General features: G+C 38.5%; 1 long non-coding RNA gene across 1 annotated transcript; it reads left to right on the forward strand.

The window, feature by feature from the left end:
• Nucleotides 1-4,892: 4,892 nt before the first annotated feature.
• On the forward strand, nucleotides 4,893-21,423 carry LOC137856107 (uncharacterized). The gene is made up of 3 exons (XR_011096202.1): nucleotides 4,893-5,260; nucleotides 10,274-10,362; nucleotides 20,337-21,423. It is a non-coding gene; the product is annotated as an uncharacterized lncRNA (long non-coding RNA).
• The last annotated feature ends 294 nt before the right edge of the window (nucleotides 21,424-21,717 follow it).

Below are 21,717 nucleotides of genomic sequence, written 5' to 3' on the forward strand. Positions count from 1 at the left end.
AATGTTTAACTCACTTGCTTTTAAAAACACTTCTGATAAGATAATTTTCACCTGCTGCACTCGTGGAAAAAGTTCTGTTTCGTGCCCATCAGGGAAAGTTTACAAGGACCTAACATCCATGAGAACAGAAGTTTTCCTAGCCCTTTGGCCTTGGCAGGACATGGACAGCAGTTCCAGAGTCCTCTAAATATGTCTCAGAGCCCAGAGTTATCCAAACACAAACTTTTACTTGTCTTCAAACCCCTGAGGTAGTACATACCCCTAGTAGATCTGTTTTCATTTAGATTGTTCTGAAAGCTGACAGGCTTAACTGTGCCTCTCTCTACCAAAGCAAGGGGTTCCTGATGACATAGTTACAAAGCAGAAAAAAATATGATAATCAAATGAAATTCTAGATTATACTTTAGAAGATATAACAATTTGATTTGATTTTCTGTGTTTCTTAGTCATCCATCTGCAGCTTCGATGGCTGACAAATCTGACACCTCCTTTTTCCCTTTAAGGCTCTCTCCACTTCTCCTCTATTCCCTCCCTCCCCGCCACTCCCACCCCCCCAATTTACATTGAACTTCTCTTTCTTTGCCATGTTGTGACATCTTTAAGGCTGCTACCATATTTTCCATGTTATATATCAAAAGAAGCATTTGCTATTTACACACCTTTGGAAAATCACAGCCTATTAGCACACTTTTAGTTCCCATCCAGGGAGGCCGTGTGTGACAGCTGAACTGCACAGATGGAGATCTGTCATAGTGCTTTGTTTAAATCACCTCTCCTCCTTTTGACCCGGTTGCGTCACATGCTTTCCCACTAAACTGTGTTTTTTTGACAGTCAAGATACTGAGAAATGCTAACACGAGGCTGTGGGAAAAATGGGACAAAGTAGAGCCCAGAGCTCTACTCTTTTGTAGCCTAGAGGTACAACAAAATTGTGAGGAAAATAAGTCTCTCTCTTACAGAAGGGAATGATATCATCAGTGAGACATCAGACTGAACGAGAAAAACTGTCTAAGGAAAATGGGGAAAGCACCTAACCTGGTTGGCTGCATCCAGAACATAGAGCCTAAATTTCCTCTGGGGTTAAAATTTCAGTTTACTTCTTACTTGGGCAGTGTACCTATACAGCTGTGCATCTGCTGTTTCTGAACAGAAGGAAAGGAGAAATGACACCATAAGACAGTTCACTTTTAATAAAACACTTCTGTTGTCATAACAAGAAAGTCTGTTCCAATGATATTTCGAAGTGTATTACAAAGCCACAGGGTTCACAGCAAATATCAGGAAAAAAAAATCAAGCATGACAATTGATTATTTTAAAATCAGATGGGGTATAAAAGAATAAATGCTACCTTTCATTTTTGAAGTTGTTTAAATTTAGCCCTGTATTGTATATTACAGAATACCAATACCACTAAAAATTTGAAGAAAAAAAAAATCAGTAATTTTGCATGAGTTTATGCTAAGAAATTCTGACTTTGTCCTACTTATAAAGCCACTTCAGATAAGGGTAGCCTACTTTAAAAGAAAAAGGGCCAAATAGGAAGGAAATTGAATCTCTTTCCTGGAAAATTTCATCTTCCACATGCAGGTGGAAGAAAAAAAAAAAAAAGGCACAAAAGAACAAGAGCCTAAAGTACCTCAGGAAGAATACCTGGATTCTAGAATTTCTTCTCTAACTCCAACAGTCTTACCTGCACCAGGTCTAGGGAAATAAATACAAGAAATTCCAGAGAAAATGTTGATAGATGCAGAAACTTCAGAAATGATAACTACACATGGGGAGTCCACAAAAGCTCACATTCTAAAATTACATCAACCTGCACTGAACACCTACGATAAATATGATTTATCTCCTCATGCTAGGTTTTCTTTAAGAAGACCATAAGGATAGCCAAAGTTTTCTTCTTCAAAGCACTGAGTCCTAATTCCTGAAAGAACATCTAGGAAATAAACATACATGCCGTAAATCTCTTTACCCTGCTAACACTAAGATCACTTACGAGCAGCATTATCAGAAAGAGAAAAAAGATTTATTCTGATTTTTTTTAAATAATTTCTTTCCTAGATAAGTGTATTTTCACAGTAATCTGATAATTTGTCTGTCCCAAGACAGTGTGAGATGCAAAAATCAATTTAATATGGCTGATGGATGCAACAAGAATGTGAATTGTACAGAACAAGGAGGCATGGACTCTAGGGCAAATAGTTTAGTATGAGTACATTCATCTAATTCTTTCTGTGCTTCAGGTAGTTCACAGATAACATCCACTGAAAATTCAAGGCATTTGCCTTCTTTATTCAAGTAATGGATCACAGCTAAGCCAGATGTTTTCATATATGACTATTAAGATTATGGAATGTTTATGTTTTGACCCAAACTGGATTAAATTGATTAATTGACACTTTTGAATAAGTAAACCAGACCCTCTTAAAAGTTCAGCCACAGACAATAAACATTTTAAATGTTCACTTTTTTTTTTCCCCTACTGTTAACTAAAAATTAGATTTACCTTAAAGAAAGCATTTTCTTAAAAAAAAATAGGAAATTATATTTAAATCAAATAGTTAATATTTTCTATAATTCCTGTGATAAATAGCCTAGGAAGTAATAAATTTCTAATAAAACATATTTGGCTTAACTGAGTAAATTAATTTACAACTTGCTTCCTCTAAATAAATTCAGAAACCCCGAACTTCTGCTAAACATTTCTATCATAGTCGGATAAGGAAAAAAAAATGTCTTTCTTATGCAGAGATGTTTTTCAGAGAGAAAAGCAGAGTAAAAAATCTCTCTGTCTCATATAAATTTAATTTCTTTGGGGACATTTAATCCATACATGTAGAAAACAAAGTTTGATACATTCATTTCCTTCCCATATTTTTCATCACAGACTCAATTTTAATGCCATAAAAAATACGATACAGCAACAATTCCATATAGGTATCCAGGAAAGACCATTTTCCCCTCAAGCACCTGATACAAGCATTAGACTTGCTTAAGAAGAATGCATATCTAATTGAAGCATCCGTGTTCACTGCCAGGGGGTGCTATTAGTCACCACAGTAAAAACAAACAGAGAAATTAAGGTCTGTATTAACACAGATAAGCTGTAAATCATCTCCAAAAGTCACTCATCCAAACTCTCCAGATCATATTTTAGAGGGGCCTGTGGTTGTTGGATTTCTATGTTTTGTTTGTTTGTTTGTTTTTAACCCCCCCCCAAAATCCTTAAATGGCATGGGTCTGAAAGTACCCTGTAACTTTTAGTGCTACTCAATGCACTTTTGCAGAACCTCACACTATCTACAACCCTGAGTAGGTACCTGTTTTACCACCACTATGCATAGAAAGGATGAAGTCCCATAAAATACCATTGCCCATGTAAAGCTAACCAACTTTCACAAGAGCCAGCTAAGCCACACAGACTGCTGATTGGAGACATGGTTTAAGTCCCATTTCTCCCAGGATTTAAGCATTGGTTCTGAAACAGACTGTGAAACAACTGATCTTTTCAAAGCATTGGACAACTAGATTTGCCTTCCATGTGGATATGTAGGGTGAGGACCTTCACTTCAGCTCCCATCTCGCTCAGGTGCTATTGCCCTGGGGCTCCTTGCAGAAGGTAACCTGGGATAACCACTGTGCCTACTGCTGCCGAGGGCAGCATTGAAAGATGGCATCAGTTTACTGCAAATAAACTGCTGGCCCACTCCAACCAACACTGCTCCCCTGGCAGAGAGGCTGGGTACCAGCAGTTATCTGGGAACCATGGGCTGTGAGAGGCAGCCCCCTTGCTGTGAGAAGGATGGTTACTAATGGTCCCCCCACATTTGACACCACTCACACGTTTTGCCTCTTTTTCTCTCACTCAATGTGTCTGAATTAGAGTCAAATTCTGTCCTTTGGTATACTAAGGTAAAACAAAGGAACTCCAGAAATGATGAGAAGTTACTCCAGGTGGTATTTGAGGGCTAATAGAGTAAAATTTGCTTCTGTGCCTGCAGCTACTGCTACTCATCTGCTTAAGTAATAGAGCCTTAAACATTTAAGTGATGGATGTTAGTGCATGCCAGCTGCAAACCAACATAGCAAGCTGTAAACACATTTTACTTGTTTCTCTCTCTCTCTTTCTTTTTTCTTTTCTTTTTTTTTTTTAATGTGTTTGTTTTTTCTCAGCTGAGATCCTCTCCCCTCCCCAGCATTGTATCACACTGACATGAACAGGCCCAGCCAGGCAGGGTACAGAGGTACAGCCTAATATGACTCACAATGTTCAGCAAGTTTTAGTTATCAAGCTTATGGTGCAGCCACGGTGAGCACCCAGACAGCAGCATTTCACCCATTGCAAATTTCCTCAGTTATTCCTTCAGCTGGAAAAAGCCCCTATTGTGTATCTGCAGGATTTTTTCATTAAGCCTGCTCATGTGCAAACACTTGTAAGTTTCCATATCTTTCAGTGACAACAGCAAGATAAATGTGTTTCCAAAACAGTTAGATGTGAAAACTTGAAGCTGCCACATTTGTAGAAGTGATTTGTTTTGGAAATTCAGGTATCTGCTTCCTCATGGGGCAGGACTTAGAGCCATCACAGCCATCCTGGCAAAGATCAATTTTCTGCCCTGTATTTGATGGGGTTGTATTCCAGAGATCTGACTGATTTCTGTTTACACAAATTGCTTCATCACTAAAAAAAAAACACATTAGGTATGCTTAAACCAAGAACATGGGGAAACTGCTGTTTTGGATTCCAACTCTGCACTTAAATGACATCTCCAACATACAATCACCAAAGCCCAGACTTGAGTGTACTCATTCTCCCCCAGATGTAGTTGTTTAATGGATAAAATAAAGGCCCTGAGCTCTGCAAGAGGCCCTGATTGCCCTGAACAGCCTCACCTGTGGCTCCTACCCATGCACCCACTGCCATAGGCCTTGGGCACTATTTAAGCTCAGGCCTGGGCCCTCATCCCTCCCTAATCTATGGGGCTGGTGGTATTGTCCTCTAGTTCTGCCTCTTTTCTATTTTTTTGTTGTTCCTGGCAGGACCCTGGGCATGGCCCAATCACTCTGCTTGTCTGAGGAAGCTGATGAGTGATGTTATGACTCCTAGTGCTGTATGCCACCTGTAGGTGTGGGGGACAATGACATGGGTGAAGGTTCCCAGCTTCCTGGTGTCTTAGGAAGCAGCTGGCCCTTACTGCACCCTGAAAAAGACAAAGCTGGCAAAGGACCCTGGGGACGGGCTGTGAAGGGTTGCAGGTAGGTTTGCTTTGTAATTGTAGCACTGCCTGTGCTTGTCCATCCTTCAGAATAAGCTGTGTGAACCTTGAAGGCAAAGTTGTTTTTCTGGATAGCCATACAACTAAACAAGTGGTATGCCAAAGTGCTGAAGGTCTGTGTTCAGATGAAATGATGACAGCAAAATTCAAGCAAAATAGCTCAATTTTGTTAAGCTAGCCAAACTAAACATCCATTAAAAGCAGATTTTTTTCATCTTAACAGAATCTTCCACAGATGCCCTTTACTGCTTTTATATACATTCTTCTTCATATATATCTTTCAATTTCTTCATACATATCTTTCAACTGCTGACTTCCAAAATTAAAAAATGAAATCAATTTGTTGACAGGCTTAACTCCTGTGCAATTCCAGTGGTTCCAATCCACCTTGCTCTCTGCTTAAACTCTGAATTGCTTGTGGTATGATAGGTTAGTTAAGCGCTGAAGTGTCTGCTGCTTACCCGTTCTCTCACTGGGATCCCAAAGTATAACAAAATTAATTCTAGTGCATCATCAGTGGCATTTATGTTTTCCCCTTCCTACATCTGCTCTTGAAGCTTTTCAGAGCTCTCTGCCCTGAAAGCTTCTGACTATCTGTAAATAAAGCTGGTAGCCTAGCAACATTGAGTGAAAGCATTTCCCTTGCTGAATAATGCTGGGCAAAATCAGATCAGCTTGTTATGCTATCTGCAGCATTAACACTCTGAGTTGGAGACAATTACAAATATTTTATGTACACGGACATTGTTTTGAACTGGAAAATTGCTTCTGATCTATCAAAGACCCATAAAGTGGATTTAAAATGCTCTGTTTAGTAGCAATTAAGACAGCTCCAGAACCAGATAAAATAGTCAAATTGAATTGATTGAATAACCTGACCACTCAAGGAGACGGGAGACCATCTCTGAATGCTTGTGCTAACCAGCACAGACAAGAAGATAATTTGATGCTAGATGCTACCTTAGATATCTGGCATACAGAGAACTGCATTATAGCACATAGAAATGACATTATTCTCCTAGGCAGGAAACAAGTCCATGTCATAAAAATTGAGCAAGCGCCTCCACAAACAGTCCATAGCATGGTCTCTAGTCCATACGATTGACTTGCTATGAAGGGAAAACTTGCACTGTCAAATTGCATTTAATGCAACGTATTTCATGGGTAGAAGCAATGCATGTCTTCTCCCTACCCTCATCCTTACATGTGAGGAGCACTACTGACTCTGAAGGATATTGTCTCTTGCTCTTTCCATGCCCTGCAGTGTTATTCACTCTGTTGTGAAGAAGGATGTCATAGGTGGTCTTTGGTCCCTGCATAATCAAAAAAGAGCATGAAAAGCTTATTTTTATACCAAAATGATGTCAAAACAAATTCTTCAATTTCTAGTGATCTATACAGGCTTGCCATCTTCTTGAAGACTATTTTATTTGAGCAGAACTTTACATTTTCCAGCTGCTACATCTCTTCACTTCAGTACAAGGAAATCTTTCTCCTGCATCTTTAGTTGACCTTTTTAGTCTAAACAAGTTTGATGGGGCAATGAATAAATGGTTCCAGAATAATGTTATCACAAGACAGAGTTTGTGATTCCAAGCACAAAATAGCTCTGGCTTTTTTCCTATTCTCCCCTTCTATCACTGATTAGCTCAGACATTAGTAGATAGACAGCAAGAAATCTGTTTTTATTTAGATTTTATAAGCTTGAGTACATTTTTTTCATTGGCAGGAAAGATGCCTAACTCTGAAATAGAAGTAAGCAAGTGGATGAACCAGAGAAACTAAATCCCTTTCAGATAAGGTTCAAATAGAGAATTCATTCTGGTATTTTGAAAGGTTATTTATCCTGATAAATAATTTCATGCAGCTTTGAATATGAAATTTTATTTCATATTGATATAAATACTGCTGAATCAAAATAACCTTTTTTTTTTTCATATTCAGTTCTAAGTAGCAGATATTGCTGAAACCTTTCACAGAATGTGATTTACAGCCACAGTAAGAGTTTGGTTTGGTCTTTGCCACAAGTTTAAAGCACATATAACTGCTTTCTTAACTTGGTACACAGCCCAGCGTGAATGGAACTGAAGATCATAGGTTTGTAAGACAACTGCATTTATTTCCTGATACCTCGCCCCAGGAGCTAACACTGCTGTAAGTAAGCGTACTTGCCATCCCTTTTTCTCACAAGGTGGCAAAGCTTTTTCTGCTCAGTAAAATCACTGCTTGCCACCCAGAGACAGACCTAAGAATCAGGGATGTGCGTGGTCTGAGGTTGTTGCAACCTGGAAGCTAAAATGTGATCCTGTTACCTTGGATGAAATGGTTATTTGGAAGCAATTTCACAGAAACCCTAGGAGGTCTATCTGCCTGTTCCTCCTATTAGCACTGCAACCTGTTTTGCACCACAGTTCCAAGCACCTATGAATGTTTACTTCTCTTGCTGTCGACTACCCCTTACCTAATAACTGTTGAGAGACCTAAGCAGAGTTATCAGGGGAGAGCTGCAGACAGGCAACTCCTAAACAAAGGAAGATGCCTCTGACCTTGGGGGGATTTAAAAAAAAAAAAAAAAAAAAAGGATGGGGAAGGGCACAAGGATGAGATCAAAAGTAATGACTTGATGTAGCTGGAGAATTAGAAATGGTAGGTGATGGTGAGACACTACTAAGCAAAAGGATTTGAGGGGTAAAGGAGGGTGAAATCCAGCAAAATGGAGGATGAAGGACAGAACTGTAATGCAAGGGGAATACGATGTAACAAGACAGAGCAATAATATGGAAAGTGACAGAATAGCAATATATTAACATCTGAGAAGAAGATAATTGAAGACTGGAGGTGCAAAGAAGTGGAAATGCTGTGAGTGGGAGGAAAAACAAGAGAAAGCTATATTTTTGATATATGTTCTGACTGCAAAGGTAGAATGCCATCACACCTACCACACCATCTCTGATTTGCTTCTGAGATTCACAGTGAAGATTTCTCTTAATCATCTTAAATATTCCCTTAAAAATATTCCATTTTCACTACAGATAAGCTTTTCTTGGTTTCTGCTTCTATGCTGGTTTCTTAAACAGAGAAGAGCTATCACCCCTAATGAGATTCTCTCCTTCCCTTCTTTATGGGGAGATGTAGCTGCTCATAAAGAGCTAGAAGACTTCGCTGAAGGAGGGAGAAAAAAGTAGTGTGGTACCAGATTCTTTCAGGAAAATATTACTGAGCTAAATAAAGAATGACCTAATTGAGGTTTTTATTGCAGAATAATTGCAGAAAACTGAGGCCTGTTCCCCAGCCCACCTGGTTGCAATATTTCAGGTGTGCATAACTAGCTGCCTATTCACTAAAATCTCAAACATACTGTAATACATCTTTTTTAAAATATCCATTTGCTTATTCAAAGAAAGTGTGTGTACTTAATAGGGAAACACTGAGCACACATTTGCAGCTACACAGTCTGCCTACGTAGAGGTTTGCTGAGACCTTCACAGGGCTGTATAAAGCTGTAACCCTTCCAGCTGAAAGGGGACTGAGCAGCACGGTAATGAATGATCAAGTACTCTGCTGCTTTCTGACCCCCTAACCCCTGCTTGTATCTGCAAACATTCATTATTTTCTGGAAAGGCCTTCAGAAGTGCGTTTCTTTCTCAGTGCTGCAGTGCCCTCCAGTGCTCAGAGAACATGCTGTGGCTGCCATTACCAGGAATCAAGAAGATACGAGACACCATTTTATATCTTATAACAAGGCTGAATTCTTCATGATACTTCAGATTAAACTCGGCATCGGTTTCCAAACCGTAAAGAAAACGCAGAAGCTCTATCTACCTCTGCCTGGTGTTGCAGTCACTGTGATCCAGCCACAGTAACTACTCTCAGAAATGCTGTGTTTGGTTTTGTGCCCCTCACTTCCAAGAGGATATTGAAATGCTCCAGTGTGGGTGGAGAAGAGCAACAAAGCTGGTGAAGGGACTAGAAAACACGATGTGAGAAGAGACTGAAGGAACTGAGGTGGTTTCATGTGGAGAGGAGGGCTAATGGGAGGCCATATCAACTTCCTGAGGAGGGTGTCAGTCTTTTTCTGAGTTGGTAGCTGATAGGAAAGGAAGAAATGGTCTCAAATTGCACCAAGTAAGGTTTAGATTGGGTATTAGTGACAATTTCTTCACAGAGAGGGTGGTCTTTTCCAACCTAGCTGCGACCTATGACCTATGACAACTGCGACCTCATTAGAAACCTGCTCTAGGAGCTACGGGATGCCAGTCCTGACTCCACCTGCAGCCACAAAGTAAGGCTGCCATTCTGTGGCTAGTGGATGTGGTTTGTCTCGATGACCTGGAGCATATGCCTTTCCTGCAGGGCCACGACCAGCACTACCACCCACCAGCTTGTAATGGATTTTCTTTTCCAGGGCATCACTTTTAATGCTTGAAATACTTTCCACCATAAAGAAAGCTGAGGTGACTTATTGTCATGCAAGTGATGCGTTCCAAAAGAGGTTAAAATGCTCTTCTACCAAAAGTACTAACAGTGAGATGCACACTGTAGTTCAAGGATGATGTTCAGAGTAGTAATTTTTTCCTAAATGTGAGGTTGCAGGTTATTTTAATGAAAAATCCTGATTAAGGTTGAGTTAGCAAGGCAGAGCACAGGCTTGTATCCTGTTAGTTATATGCTTATATATTTCTAGTGCAGAGATTTATTAAATGCAGGGCAAGTGTTTTCCTAAAAATAAGTGAGAGAATCTGTACTTCCAGAGCAGTTCAAAACAGACACCTGGATAAGCTAAGTAAGAGTTGATCACACACACACACAAAAAAAAAAAAATATATATATATATATATATATATATTGGAATATACTAAGTTTAACAGGGTGAATCAACTAGGCATTCAGTGCATTTTTCAATCTAGAAGACATCATCTGAGAAACTGCCAGGTGGGCTAAATATTACAAATAATGATATAATGATGTCCTTCCCACTTTTTTTTCATTCCAGATGTGAAGTGTCTGACCAGCACAAAACCAATGAACTTCGGGTCAATACAGCCACATGCAGATCAAATATGCAGCTTTCTGCTGTGTGAGGTGAGTCAAATAAAAAACAGGAAAAGGGGATGGCAGAGAAAGTATGCACAAGGACATAACTAGAAGAAAGGAGGTCAGAGATGAAAATGAGTATGTATACTCACGGGAGTGATAAAGGATAAGGGAGGTTATTAAATGCTTTGCATTTTTAAACTACAACCTTCAATCTTCCTCTGCATTTTGTATTTTCAATAGTATTTTGTAATATTATGATCAAATAATAAGGGTCAAGTAAAAGTTTTGCAGGGAAAGATTTAAAAATTACTTTCCTCTCTGCAGTTGTACCAGAAATTGAAAGCAAATATATGAAGTTGAGTATCACTATTGGTCATCAGATCAGTACTGATAGGTTTGGGGACTAAGACTGTTTTCCCCAACATTTGAGTGATTCTTATGTGAAGAAGTAACTGTGCTTTCAAGGCACATTTGTTTCAGCAGACTTAAATACCCTAAAGAGAGCCTAACATAAAGGGGCATGTTGGTGTTCACAGCTGATTAGGAGCAGATGCTTGAGATTTGTAATGAACTATATTTAGCAAGTAATTATGCTAGGCAGGCCCAAAACTTATAAATCAAGAAGAAGGAAAAAAAAAAGCATCTAACCTCTAATTTGGGTTAGCACCTGGGTTATCCCCCAGTCTCCAGAACATCTTCTCCTGTTAAATGGCCTCACCTTGGTGCTGGGAGCTTGCATCAGGGCTGAGTTGTTAAGATTCTTTATATGGAGATGTGTGATTTTTGACAGAGTTGATGGGTGTTTACAGGAGAATGACTTCTGGCTACAGTTTTAAAATACCATTCATGTGGCTTTGCCTGCACCAACTGGTCAACTTAAAGTCTGCTCTGATCCAGACTTTCAGGGATGGTTTCAGTTACCTTGCAGACCAAGCCCTGGCTCAACATGGCTGGTGAGGCACAAATAAAAGCTGAAAAGGTTTCAGTAGGAAAGACTGCTCCCCAAATGCAGATTTTTTTTTTTTTCAAATCTTTAATTGAGCTTGAATAGCAATATAAATAAAGGGTATGCTTATTCTGTCAGTAGCATATTCCACAGACACTCTCATTTTCCTGCTGCAAACATCCTTGTCAAGTATGTTTGTTTATCCCAGGATGCACATCGAAGGATTGGTTCTGAATTGTTACAGTTATGGTAATCACATACATACCTGAGCACCATTGTACTGACAGATTATTGTGCTCACTTCATAATCATTGAATTTAAAGTAAGGTTACTTTAGTGACTCTTCTGGCATAGTAATACCAAATTATTAATCATTTTATTGGATACCAAAAATACTTTGCAGAAAAATTCTTAGTCAAAATATTTTAGATTTATACTGTTGTGATGAAGTGTATTGTTACATCTATAGTCTTCAGATTAGTTGCCAATAGAAAAAACTTTTTATACAAAACTTGAGTCTGGAAAGGTTTAAGATTTATAATTCCAGTCTTTATAATGGGAATTAAAACTTATGGACATTGTCTGGTCTTCTACTGTGGCAGGAAAGCTGTTACTATCAGGGTAACTGAAAAAATATATTTAATGGACTCTTCTGAAAAGACAGACAACTGCTTCTAAAAATTAGGCTATTTCTTTATTTTCTTTAACAAAAATATTTAATGTTTTGCTAAGCATCTCCACTGTATCTTTTTAGCTAGGGACCTGAGTCAAAAATTATTCTAGATGTAAAAGGGGTTCTCTTCCATATAGTGGTCTGTTCTTACTTTCCAAAAATAGATGTTGATACATGTCCAAAAGGACTTGATAGCTGCCAAATAGTGAACTGGTTATATGGTGTGAAAGGTGTCAGGCATTTTCCATCTCCAAAAGTTTTGGTGTGACTGGATGGCTTGTAGTCAGTCAACAGGCAGAGACAGTACACTGTAGAGCAGAATGTGAGGGATGTACCTCGAGTTTTATGAACAAAACTAATCACAGTAGGTGAACTTAAAATTTAAAAATGTCTTCTGACAAGACAGCCTCATTTCAGTTTAACTAGTAGGCAGTATATTTGGTGTTTGCTATTTGCATGTCCCCCAGATCTTGGGATGCTCCCAAATGACAGATATTTTTCCAATAGCCCTGTTTAAAATAACCAGAAAACAAACAAACAAAAACTGCATTCTAACATCCATTTCCAGTCCACAGTAAATGGTATTTCTTAGTGCACTGAAATAACCCAAAACTCAGTATTAGAGTCCTGCAGTTACCACGTTCAAAGGACCTGCTGTGACAACAAGTAAGCTCCTGAACTTATATAAAGCATCATTCAGTTAATCTTCTTCTGCAGCGTCTGCTGCAGAATAATGTGCATATATTTCCTTAGTTTATCTTCTAAACCAATTTGTCAGCTAAAATGGTCATTTTTACAGGTGGGAAGCAAAATAAAGACACTAGGTGGCAGCAAACATCTTAGAACTGAGTTCTGTCTGTAGCCTGTCCCACATTTGACAAATGTAGGTAGGCGTCCATGCGGTAGGTGTCTCTGGGGACTTCTTCTATGGTTCAGCGGCCTAACCAAAGAAGCCCGTGTTTTCTCAAGCTCATTAAATACAAATTTAAAATGGGTTATTTGCTGCTACTGCTTTCTGGATGGAAATAAATTCTCTTCCATCCCCACCCTATTTCCTCCATATTATATGCCTATACTTAATTTTGTGTAAATTATATATAACTGAGTAGGATTGAGTTCAAATGTTATCTCTTGACAGACTAAGCTGTAAACAGATGTGGTGACTTGTGCTACTTGCCTGGTTGATGCCTGTTTCACATTCAGTATCAGTTCACGCTGTTCGGTATCATCACATATATGTAGCACCCTATTTTCTCCACTGCAGCAGATTTAGGCACACTGAGTAAACACAGGCATTTTTCCAGAAATGTTTATCCATCACTGCAGGTTTTCTGGTCAAGACGATTTCTAGTGCTTTATCAAAATGCTCCTACTTCACAGTAACAAAATACTACTTAAGCTACTGAAGAGGGAGTTAACCATAGACTTCCTACAGATTCTGGGAAGCCAGATGTTTCCTAAAGATTTGTTTTTTCTTTATTCAGAAAAAATGGATAATATAGGTTTTGTATGGGGCTTTGTAAATTACTCTTTCATTGAACTGATTCATCAGGCAAACTTCTCAGAGGCTATTTTTATGTGTGTGCAGCTGTAAACTAAGGACATGCAAGGTACAGGAGTGACTGTTTGCAGACCTTGAAATGTTTGAAGACTTTGCTTGCTTCATGGGGATGGAATTTGTGCATTAGCATACAGGCAGATATTGAAACAACACAAAGATAATCCAAACTCAGTTCCACAGAAAGCTTTTAAATCTGTACGTACTCACTTCAGACTTGGAACACAGATTACTGCAGCCTACTGCACTACTGTACTGCTCAAGTGTATGCAGAAAAGTGTTCAGGCTCAGCTTTCACCATTGAAGACAGGTGAATCCATGGAATATCAAATCTTGTGTCTGGGTGGCTTTTATTTCATGAGTTTTATGTTAATTGCCTTCTCAATAGGTAAAAATGGAGTCTTTAGTTTATATAGCCTAAGAAAGTGTAGGCCTATGAAATGGGCAGAAAGGGTGGACAGAAATGGGCAGCAGGAGTAAGACCTGATCCAGGAGGCTAGGTATGAGCTCAATGGCTTGTTTTCCCACTCCACAGGAGCATCATCCATGTTTCTGGCAGCTGAGACTTCAGCTTTTCATTGCTCGGTTCAATTCTGTTGGGAGCCTTTTCTCCCCTTCAGTTTTATTTCCCAAACTTATTCTTTAGCTTTCCAATCTCATATTTTTTTTCATGGGTCTTTATTCTGCTCCTTAACACTGTTCCCTTTTGGGTTAATCTTCCCCTCATTCCAGTTGTTTGAGAAGCAATAGATCAAATAATACAAAGCATTTTCCATCATTTTTCTTTCCTCCTCACTGAAATCTTATCCTGAAATATTCCCTTTTCCATGAAGAAAGGAGTACTTCATGAAAAGAGACTAAGGGGTGGTGTTTAAAAAAAGTCTAGTTAAATTATTTTGTTGAAGTTACCAAAGCTCCTAACCTCCAAAGAAACAAGACAATGTTTCATGTTATGTTATGACTTAATCTAGGCCTTGGGAATAGCGCTCAAGGAGCGTCAAACATTCATTAAACGTTTGAACAGTTGCTTTGGGTCTGAATTCAGAGGCAATATCAATCAATGCAGTATACAACTTTTCAGCCCTTTTCTGCAAGTCCATTATTTCTGGAATTGCTGTTTTGGAAGAAATGCTAGTCAGCTGCAGCAAATCAAAAATAGTTTGCCAGACTATGCAATTAAGTATCGTTTATATTATCCTGTAAATATGTATATAGAGTAACACCCATTACTAGACTGTATGCTCCCTTATAGCTGCAGTTCTTCCACTGTACCAATGTAGCTTACAGAAATAGTTCATGATGCACTCAAGTCACACTCTTTACATGGTTTGCTTGTTAACCATTATGAATGAACTTTATAGGGTCTGTGAAAGGAAGAATCCATTTCATATTCAGCATTACCAACCAAAGATGTTTTTCTCCTCTGGTTAAGAGGAAAAAAGTAGCAATAATAAAAAAGACAACCTTGATTTTATCTGAATGTAGTGAAAGGTTGCAAACTGTTTGCCAAGTTAAGACTGTTCCCTTACAAGGAAATGTGGTTTTGGGAACAAATAGCATTCCAATCTTTTCCCCAGTGGGCATTATGCCATTGTACTTACAGACATTGTGTCATGGAAATGTGCAAGAAGGCCTGAAACAGCTAAGAAATGCATTGCCTTATTATGTATTTTGCACTACTTAGAAGCTACTGTCTAATCTTTACAAAAAAAAGACAAGCTGAGGCTTATGAATTACTTGTTTTTCTGTTTAATTGACTTGATATGAAAAGCCATCTTATAACTTTCTGAAACAGCTAATAAAAGCAAAATCTGTTCTTGCTGACATTTTAATATTGATAGGATTTTTAAGCAGTTACTTCTGTAGGTGGCTTCCATGTTGGTCAGAGTTGAACTTCTTAGTATGAACAGGGAAATCCTTCCAAATTAAAAACCAAATCTTTTTTGCTACAATATATAATGAAAATATCTTTTAGATAGAATCTTAAAGAGACTTCTCTTTAACACTCCTTTTAAAATACACTTGAGAAACTAATAGCAGATGCTCATCATTTCTGACTTTTAAGGTAACTGTCTTATTAGTGAGGTATATCTGTAATTAAAAGGGTTTTACAGTTATTACTACTCTTAAATGAGTCTTTCATAGAAAAATACTTTTATAAATGTATGATTTCTGCTTGGGGACCTTTTTTTTCTGTGATACCACCCAATAGAAACATGTTTTTGAGTCCACGTGAGCTTTTTGGAAGTTCATTGTTTTTCTTGGGCCAGGTAGTTCTTTTAATGAAATACAAAATCCTTTGTAGTCCTCTAATTTTTAGCAAGCAACAGAGAACGTTAGTTCAAGTTTAGATCTTAAATTCTTTTTTCAGAGTACTTCTCAGCAATGAATTGTTTCCTGCCTTTTCAAGACTGCTCCTGTTTGCTTTTCCACTTGGGAAACAAATTTACACATAAACAGGGTATTCCTAATGTCAGTATCCTTTCTGTCTTGCTGACAGATACATTGGAGATAAGGTCAAGAGTACTGGCTCATAGATAACTCCCTTAACACTCGTGCCACTTTCAGTGGAAGCATCCATGTTTTCCAAGGCATGAAAGCCCACATCAGGAATAAATTCTGTACTGAAGTATACTTGAAACTTCCAGTTCTTGGTACCAATGGAGTAGCAATCACTCAGTGATATTTAAGGGAATGAAGAGAGCAGATTTGGTGAATTTTATGACATACAGTTGGTTTCCAAGGCAACTGTAAGAATGCACCAAAAAAGCTTTGAGCAATGTTTGAGAGCCCTCAGAAGCATTTATTTTTATTGCTTCAGGAAAGGATGATCTGTGCAAATATTACATTGCTATAACCACATCACATACTGCATTAAAGCTGAACTTATCTATGCATTCTATATGGTAAATCAACAGTGCAATGCATGGTGATCCAAATGTGCGTGCATGAATACAAAGATTTAGCAAGTATTTGACCTTTCTCAAACTAGCCTTCATACTGGCTATTGGGAAAAAATGAAAGCACCAGCAGGAAATCACTGTACCTTCTCCACCACAAAATGTGCACAAACAGTATTTCACTGATAAGATGCACATTATTTTTAATTATGCTATCAAAGTCCCTGCACATTTTTCCTATTAATCCACATATAAATGTGGACATGAACTAGTCAATTCTTTAAAGTTTTGCCAGGAAGAAAACAAGAATAGATGAAAGCTCACAAAATCCCATGGTTAAAGTTTATTTTCAGTGCCCTGCTTTATGTGGCATTCAGAGCCTTTGCATGCTAAAGGGAAGAAGTGATGCTGGTGGACACTTCAATTGTCAGTACTATTTTGAGCTCAACTCTTGTAATGATTTGCAATTATAGTACAGCTTCCTTAGGAGGGATGTGAATGAACATGTTTCCTTTTCCTTAAGCTTAATATTCTCTTCAACATCATGGCATTTTTATATGTGTTAAGACCAGTATTTTTAACTATTAGAGACATTCAGAAGTTTTCCTCAGTTCAGCCCACACGTTTCAATTCCATGAAGAAATAGCTTTGAAAGTGTCACAGCAGAAACCACTACTTCACTTTATTAATAACTATTATTTGTTAGATGAGTGTTTTTACCCCCAGTTTCCTTTTTATGACAAGATGATTCTCATTCCACCTTAGTAGCTTGGCAAATAAAGAATGGAATTCAATTCATGCCGCTCTAATTGCATATAGTTTTCAGACTAGGTCCTCTGTGATATTACATAAAGCAGCTATGATGACTTTGCACATGTTACTTAAGAGACAATTACAAAAATGTTGCAATGATCATGAGAAATTTCTCATCCTTTTTAGCAGAACTCATGTTGGCTCTCCAGCCTGGCTTCTGATAGCCAAATTCAGCTGATAATAGATATCAAAATCAAAGATCAAAGATGTTAATTCATTTTTCAGAGAAATATTTTGATTTTTGAGTCTCCACTTCCTGTTATTAGTAAAAGAGCTTAAGAGAACTTATGGAATAGTCCTTCTTACTAAGCTCTTCTAATACAAATAATAGTAATTTACTCTGATAATTTGTACACTCAATATCAGCTACAAGTTTCAGCATGTTATTTTTAATCTACAATGGCTTGTCTGAAGTTTATATTTTTTTAAAAAATCAGCTGAAGTTCTTATCTGTGTTGGCAAGCAATGGAGTTTGAAGATGTTTGAAAAGATTCATTTGATTGAAAATCTCCTTGCTCTCATACAAAAGGAAACTAATGTAAGTTGCTGAATTACCATAGGATATACATATGAAATTAATATGAATAGAATAACAACACTATTACAGACCCAGAGCATCTCTTCTGATGGCTGTTCAGTGACTATTTAACAACTCCTTTACTTCACACGCGCTTATGAAGAATAAAGAACAGAAGCATTTATTCAACGGCTATATCAATTGTGAATTATTGCATTAAGTTTGTAAGTTGCCTTTTGCATGTTAGGGTTTGTGACACGTGTCGTTGTGGCCACTACTGAGTACAATGAAGGCTTAAAATGTCACCACCACAGCAGAACACCTTTTTTAAAAGGACATTGTGTTTCCATGAGTAAATGAATATTTCCAGATCTGTCTTTTCAGTCATCACTCACAGACAATGAATGTGCTGTCAGATGGCAGAAGTCATTCAGTATCTAAACATAGTCTTGGGATCTTACAAAACTAAGCTTTCTCTTCCTTATGCGTGCCTAAAAGAGCTACATCAGTCCCTAGAGCTTAGATCCAAAAGCTGGGCCCTATATTAAGGGTGGGCCACACCCTGGGAACTAGCTGACAGAAAAATAGAAAGTTGTTGGCAGCCTCCTAAGTGTGAGCCCAGGAGGCAGGGTCACAGGCTCTGCTTCACAGGCCTCATACACTCAATACAAAAGCTACTCTCTTAATTCTTTCATTTTTACCGTTTAAGTCAGTAGCAGTACTGGTTAGCTATGTGGTCATGGACAGTAAGGCTGAAACCACTACTGAAGAATCAGGAAAGGCAACTTTGAGGTGATGTTTGAGGTGGGGAGAAGATGGTGAAGATGGTTTGAGAAGAGGAGAACATGCAAATAAAATGTTTTCATTCTTCATTGGGGCGCAATAACCCCAAGCAGAACTACAGGCTGGGTGAGGAATGGTTGGAGAGCTGCCAGGCAGAGAAGGACCTGGGAGTGATGGTGGACAGTCGGCTGAATATGAGCCAGCAGTGTGCTCTGGTGGCCAAGAAGGCCAACGGCATCCTGGCTTGTATCAGAAACACTGTGACCAGCAGGGCTAGGGAGGTGATCGTCCCCCTGTACTCGGCTCTGGTGAGGCCGCACCTCGAGTACTGTGTTCAGTTTTGGGCCCCTCGCTACAAGAAGGACATCGAGGTGCTTGAGCGGGTCCAAAGAAGGGCGACGAAGCTGGTGAGGGGCCTGGAGAGCAAGTCCTATGAGGAGCGGCTGAAGGAGCTGGGCTTGTTCAGCCTAGAGAAGAGGAGGCTCAGGGGTGACCTTATTGCTCTGTATAAGTACATTAAAGGAGGCTGTCGCGAGGTGGGGGTTGGCCTGTTCTCCCATGTGCCTGGTGACAGGACGAGGGGGAATGGGCTAAAGTTACGCCAGGGGAGTTTTAGGTTAGATGTTAGGAAGAATTTCTTTACTGAAAGGGTTGTTAGGTACTGGAACGGGCTGCCCAGGGAGGTGGTGGAGTCACCATCCCTGGAAGTCTTCAAAAGACGTTTAGATGTAGAGCTTAGGGATATGGTTTAGTGGGGACTGTTAGTGTTAGGTCAGAGGTTGGACTCGATGATCTTGAGGTCTCTTCCAACCTAGAAATTCTGTGATTCTGTGATTCATCTCCTTTCTATTTACTTCCCTTCCTACAATCTTGGTATAGTTTTTCCTACAGCAGGACTCTATCCTGACAGCTTTTCTTTTTTTTTTTTTTTCTCTGAGGTAATTGCTTTTATGGTTTCCATGGACAAGAAGCTTATCCATCAAAATGCAAGCACACACGGATCCAGGGCTTTCTGCCTTCATAACTTTCCGCAGCTTCAGGAAAGCAGAATAGTTGGAAGGCTAGCACCAACTTATTGCCTTAAGCGGGTGCTTATTTTGTCCCTGGAAGCACCACAGGGAGCTCTGTATCAGTTCTCAGTCAGTATCACAAGTTCACCATTCCTCTCCTAAGGCACTTTCGCAGGTGCCTTAGCAGGCTCTTAGGCTGCCTCCAAATGTATCTGCAATACAATTATCAGTGCTGTCCTTCCTCCACTAATGGCTTGCATGCAAGTTTGGTGTATTTAAAGCCCTACAGGCAGTTTCTCAGGCAGTGTTCTGACCTGGCAAAGTAATACTATGAAAATTTCATAAACACGATGAAAAATGTATCATCTTCATAGGCAGGTGAGCTCTTATGATACAATTCATGAGGACGGGTTGTTTTTTCTTATAAATTTTCAGTACTTATTTGTCAAAGTTAGTTCATACTTATAGGCTTCTAATTCAGTATTTAATAGTTCATGCTCTTGCTTTTTCTTCTCATGTCAATCCATCAGTAGTTCTTTCTAGTAGTTAAAAGATGAATTACGTCTGATAGGGAAGATTGCTTATCAGCAATTCAGACTCCTGCTGGGCCTGACAATAGTACATGAAGAAAATTTCTTGGAGCTCTTATGTGCTAGCTGAAGGGGGAAAAAAGCATTTTTTAAAGTCTTGCCATAAGCATCTAAAAATAACATTGAGACTTCTAAACAAAAGATTGTTTGGGGGCTGAAAGTGAAGGGGACAAAGGAGTGGATAAAATGAGTGCAATTTTAAATTACGTTTCTATCTTTTCTTTCACAGGTGTCCATTTCTAGGGTCTGAACTGCTTTCAGAGTATTTTCCCAGTGTCTGATTAACTGAACAGTGATCGTAAAATAGAAAACCCAGGGCTTTTCCATCCTGTGTATATGCTTGGACACAATCTGAGTACACTTCATGCCTCCTTGAGTCTTTCCAGCCACACCAGAATAGGAAACAGTGCAGTGGTGTCCAGATTTAGGACAGTAGTTTGTGTACTGTAAGCAGTCTCAATTCATTTGCTGCCTGATTAGGTATGTCTCAAAAAAAACTTTGTGCAAAATGTATTTAGTTACAGGTTTCATAACATTATCTTCCCAATAATTTTCCAAGCAACCTGGCCTAAAACTGTTGATTGGCCAATATAATACTCTCCTGCAGTTACACCACTTTGATCAAACATAGACCTGACGTTGGCCACTTGCCTAATTTCTGCCAGCTTCCCTAACATATTAAGGAATCTGACCTCATCAGCTTCCTATGAAGATATCATAAAACTTCCTATCTACTTTGAAAATATTTCAGAACATAAATGTGAGATTAATGGCTCTTTTACTCTAATAATGTAAACCACATGACTTTTAAAATTAAAGCTACTAGTAATCTGTGTATTCTTATGTTCAAGATCTGGAAACTGTTGTATCTACCATCAAAACGTTAAAAACAAGTTGAACCTCTCAAAGCATTAACTGTTTTCAATGGAATTATTCCTATTGTATAAAGCCATAATGAAGTATACAAATATATTCAGTGTCTTTATTAATCGTCAATAGTGTCTTTATTAATAGTCAAGCAGTCCTTGCATTCTGAAACTCTTTGAAAAAAAAAATGAGCAATCTTATTTCATAGCCTGTAATAACTACTCTGACATCTTTTTGCAGTATCATTCAATATGGGCAATTCAAAAATGGGAGGCGTTATCAGTATGGACAGGTTGTCATTTTCATTTTCAATTAATTTGTAAAAAAAAAATGGGTGTCCAAGAGCTAACATTTGAGAATTCAAACAATGTAATGTTAATCTTCCTATATCCTACGTTTTTGTATGTTTCTGTCGTAGCTTTACAAAAGTCTTCAGAGTAATGGATTATTCCCTCAGTTATACAGTTAGGAAACTGAGACACTTTGGTGAATCTTTGATTTAAGACACCAATGGCCACAAAGGAAGACATTTTTATCTGCCAATTTTTGTTTCTTCATCTGAGAGATAAGCTAATATATTATTGGTGTTACATAAATCTCAGTCTCAACCAAGATATATCAAGGTTAGTTATAGAATCTTGGGTAACAAAAACACATTCTTCATTGTCATAGCAAGACAAATTACCTGTAGATAGCACTGGTATGCTTTGATTACTTCAGAGGCAACCTTGTCATTTTCTGTA

The sequence above is a fragment of the Anas acuta genome, chromosome 4 (genome assembly GCF_963932015.1).
Source record: "Anas acuta chromosome 4, bAnaAcu1.1, whole genome shotgun sequence".
Lineage (NCBI taxonomy): Eukaryota > Metazoa > Chordata > Aves > Anseriformes > Anatidae > Anas > Anas acuta.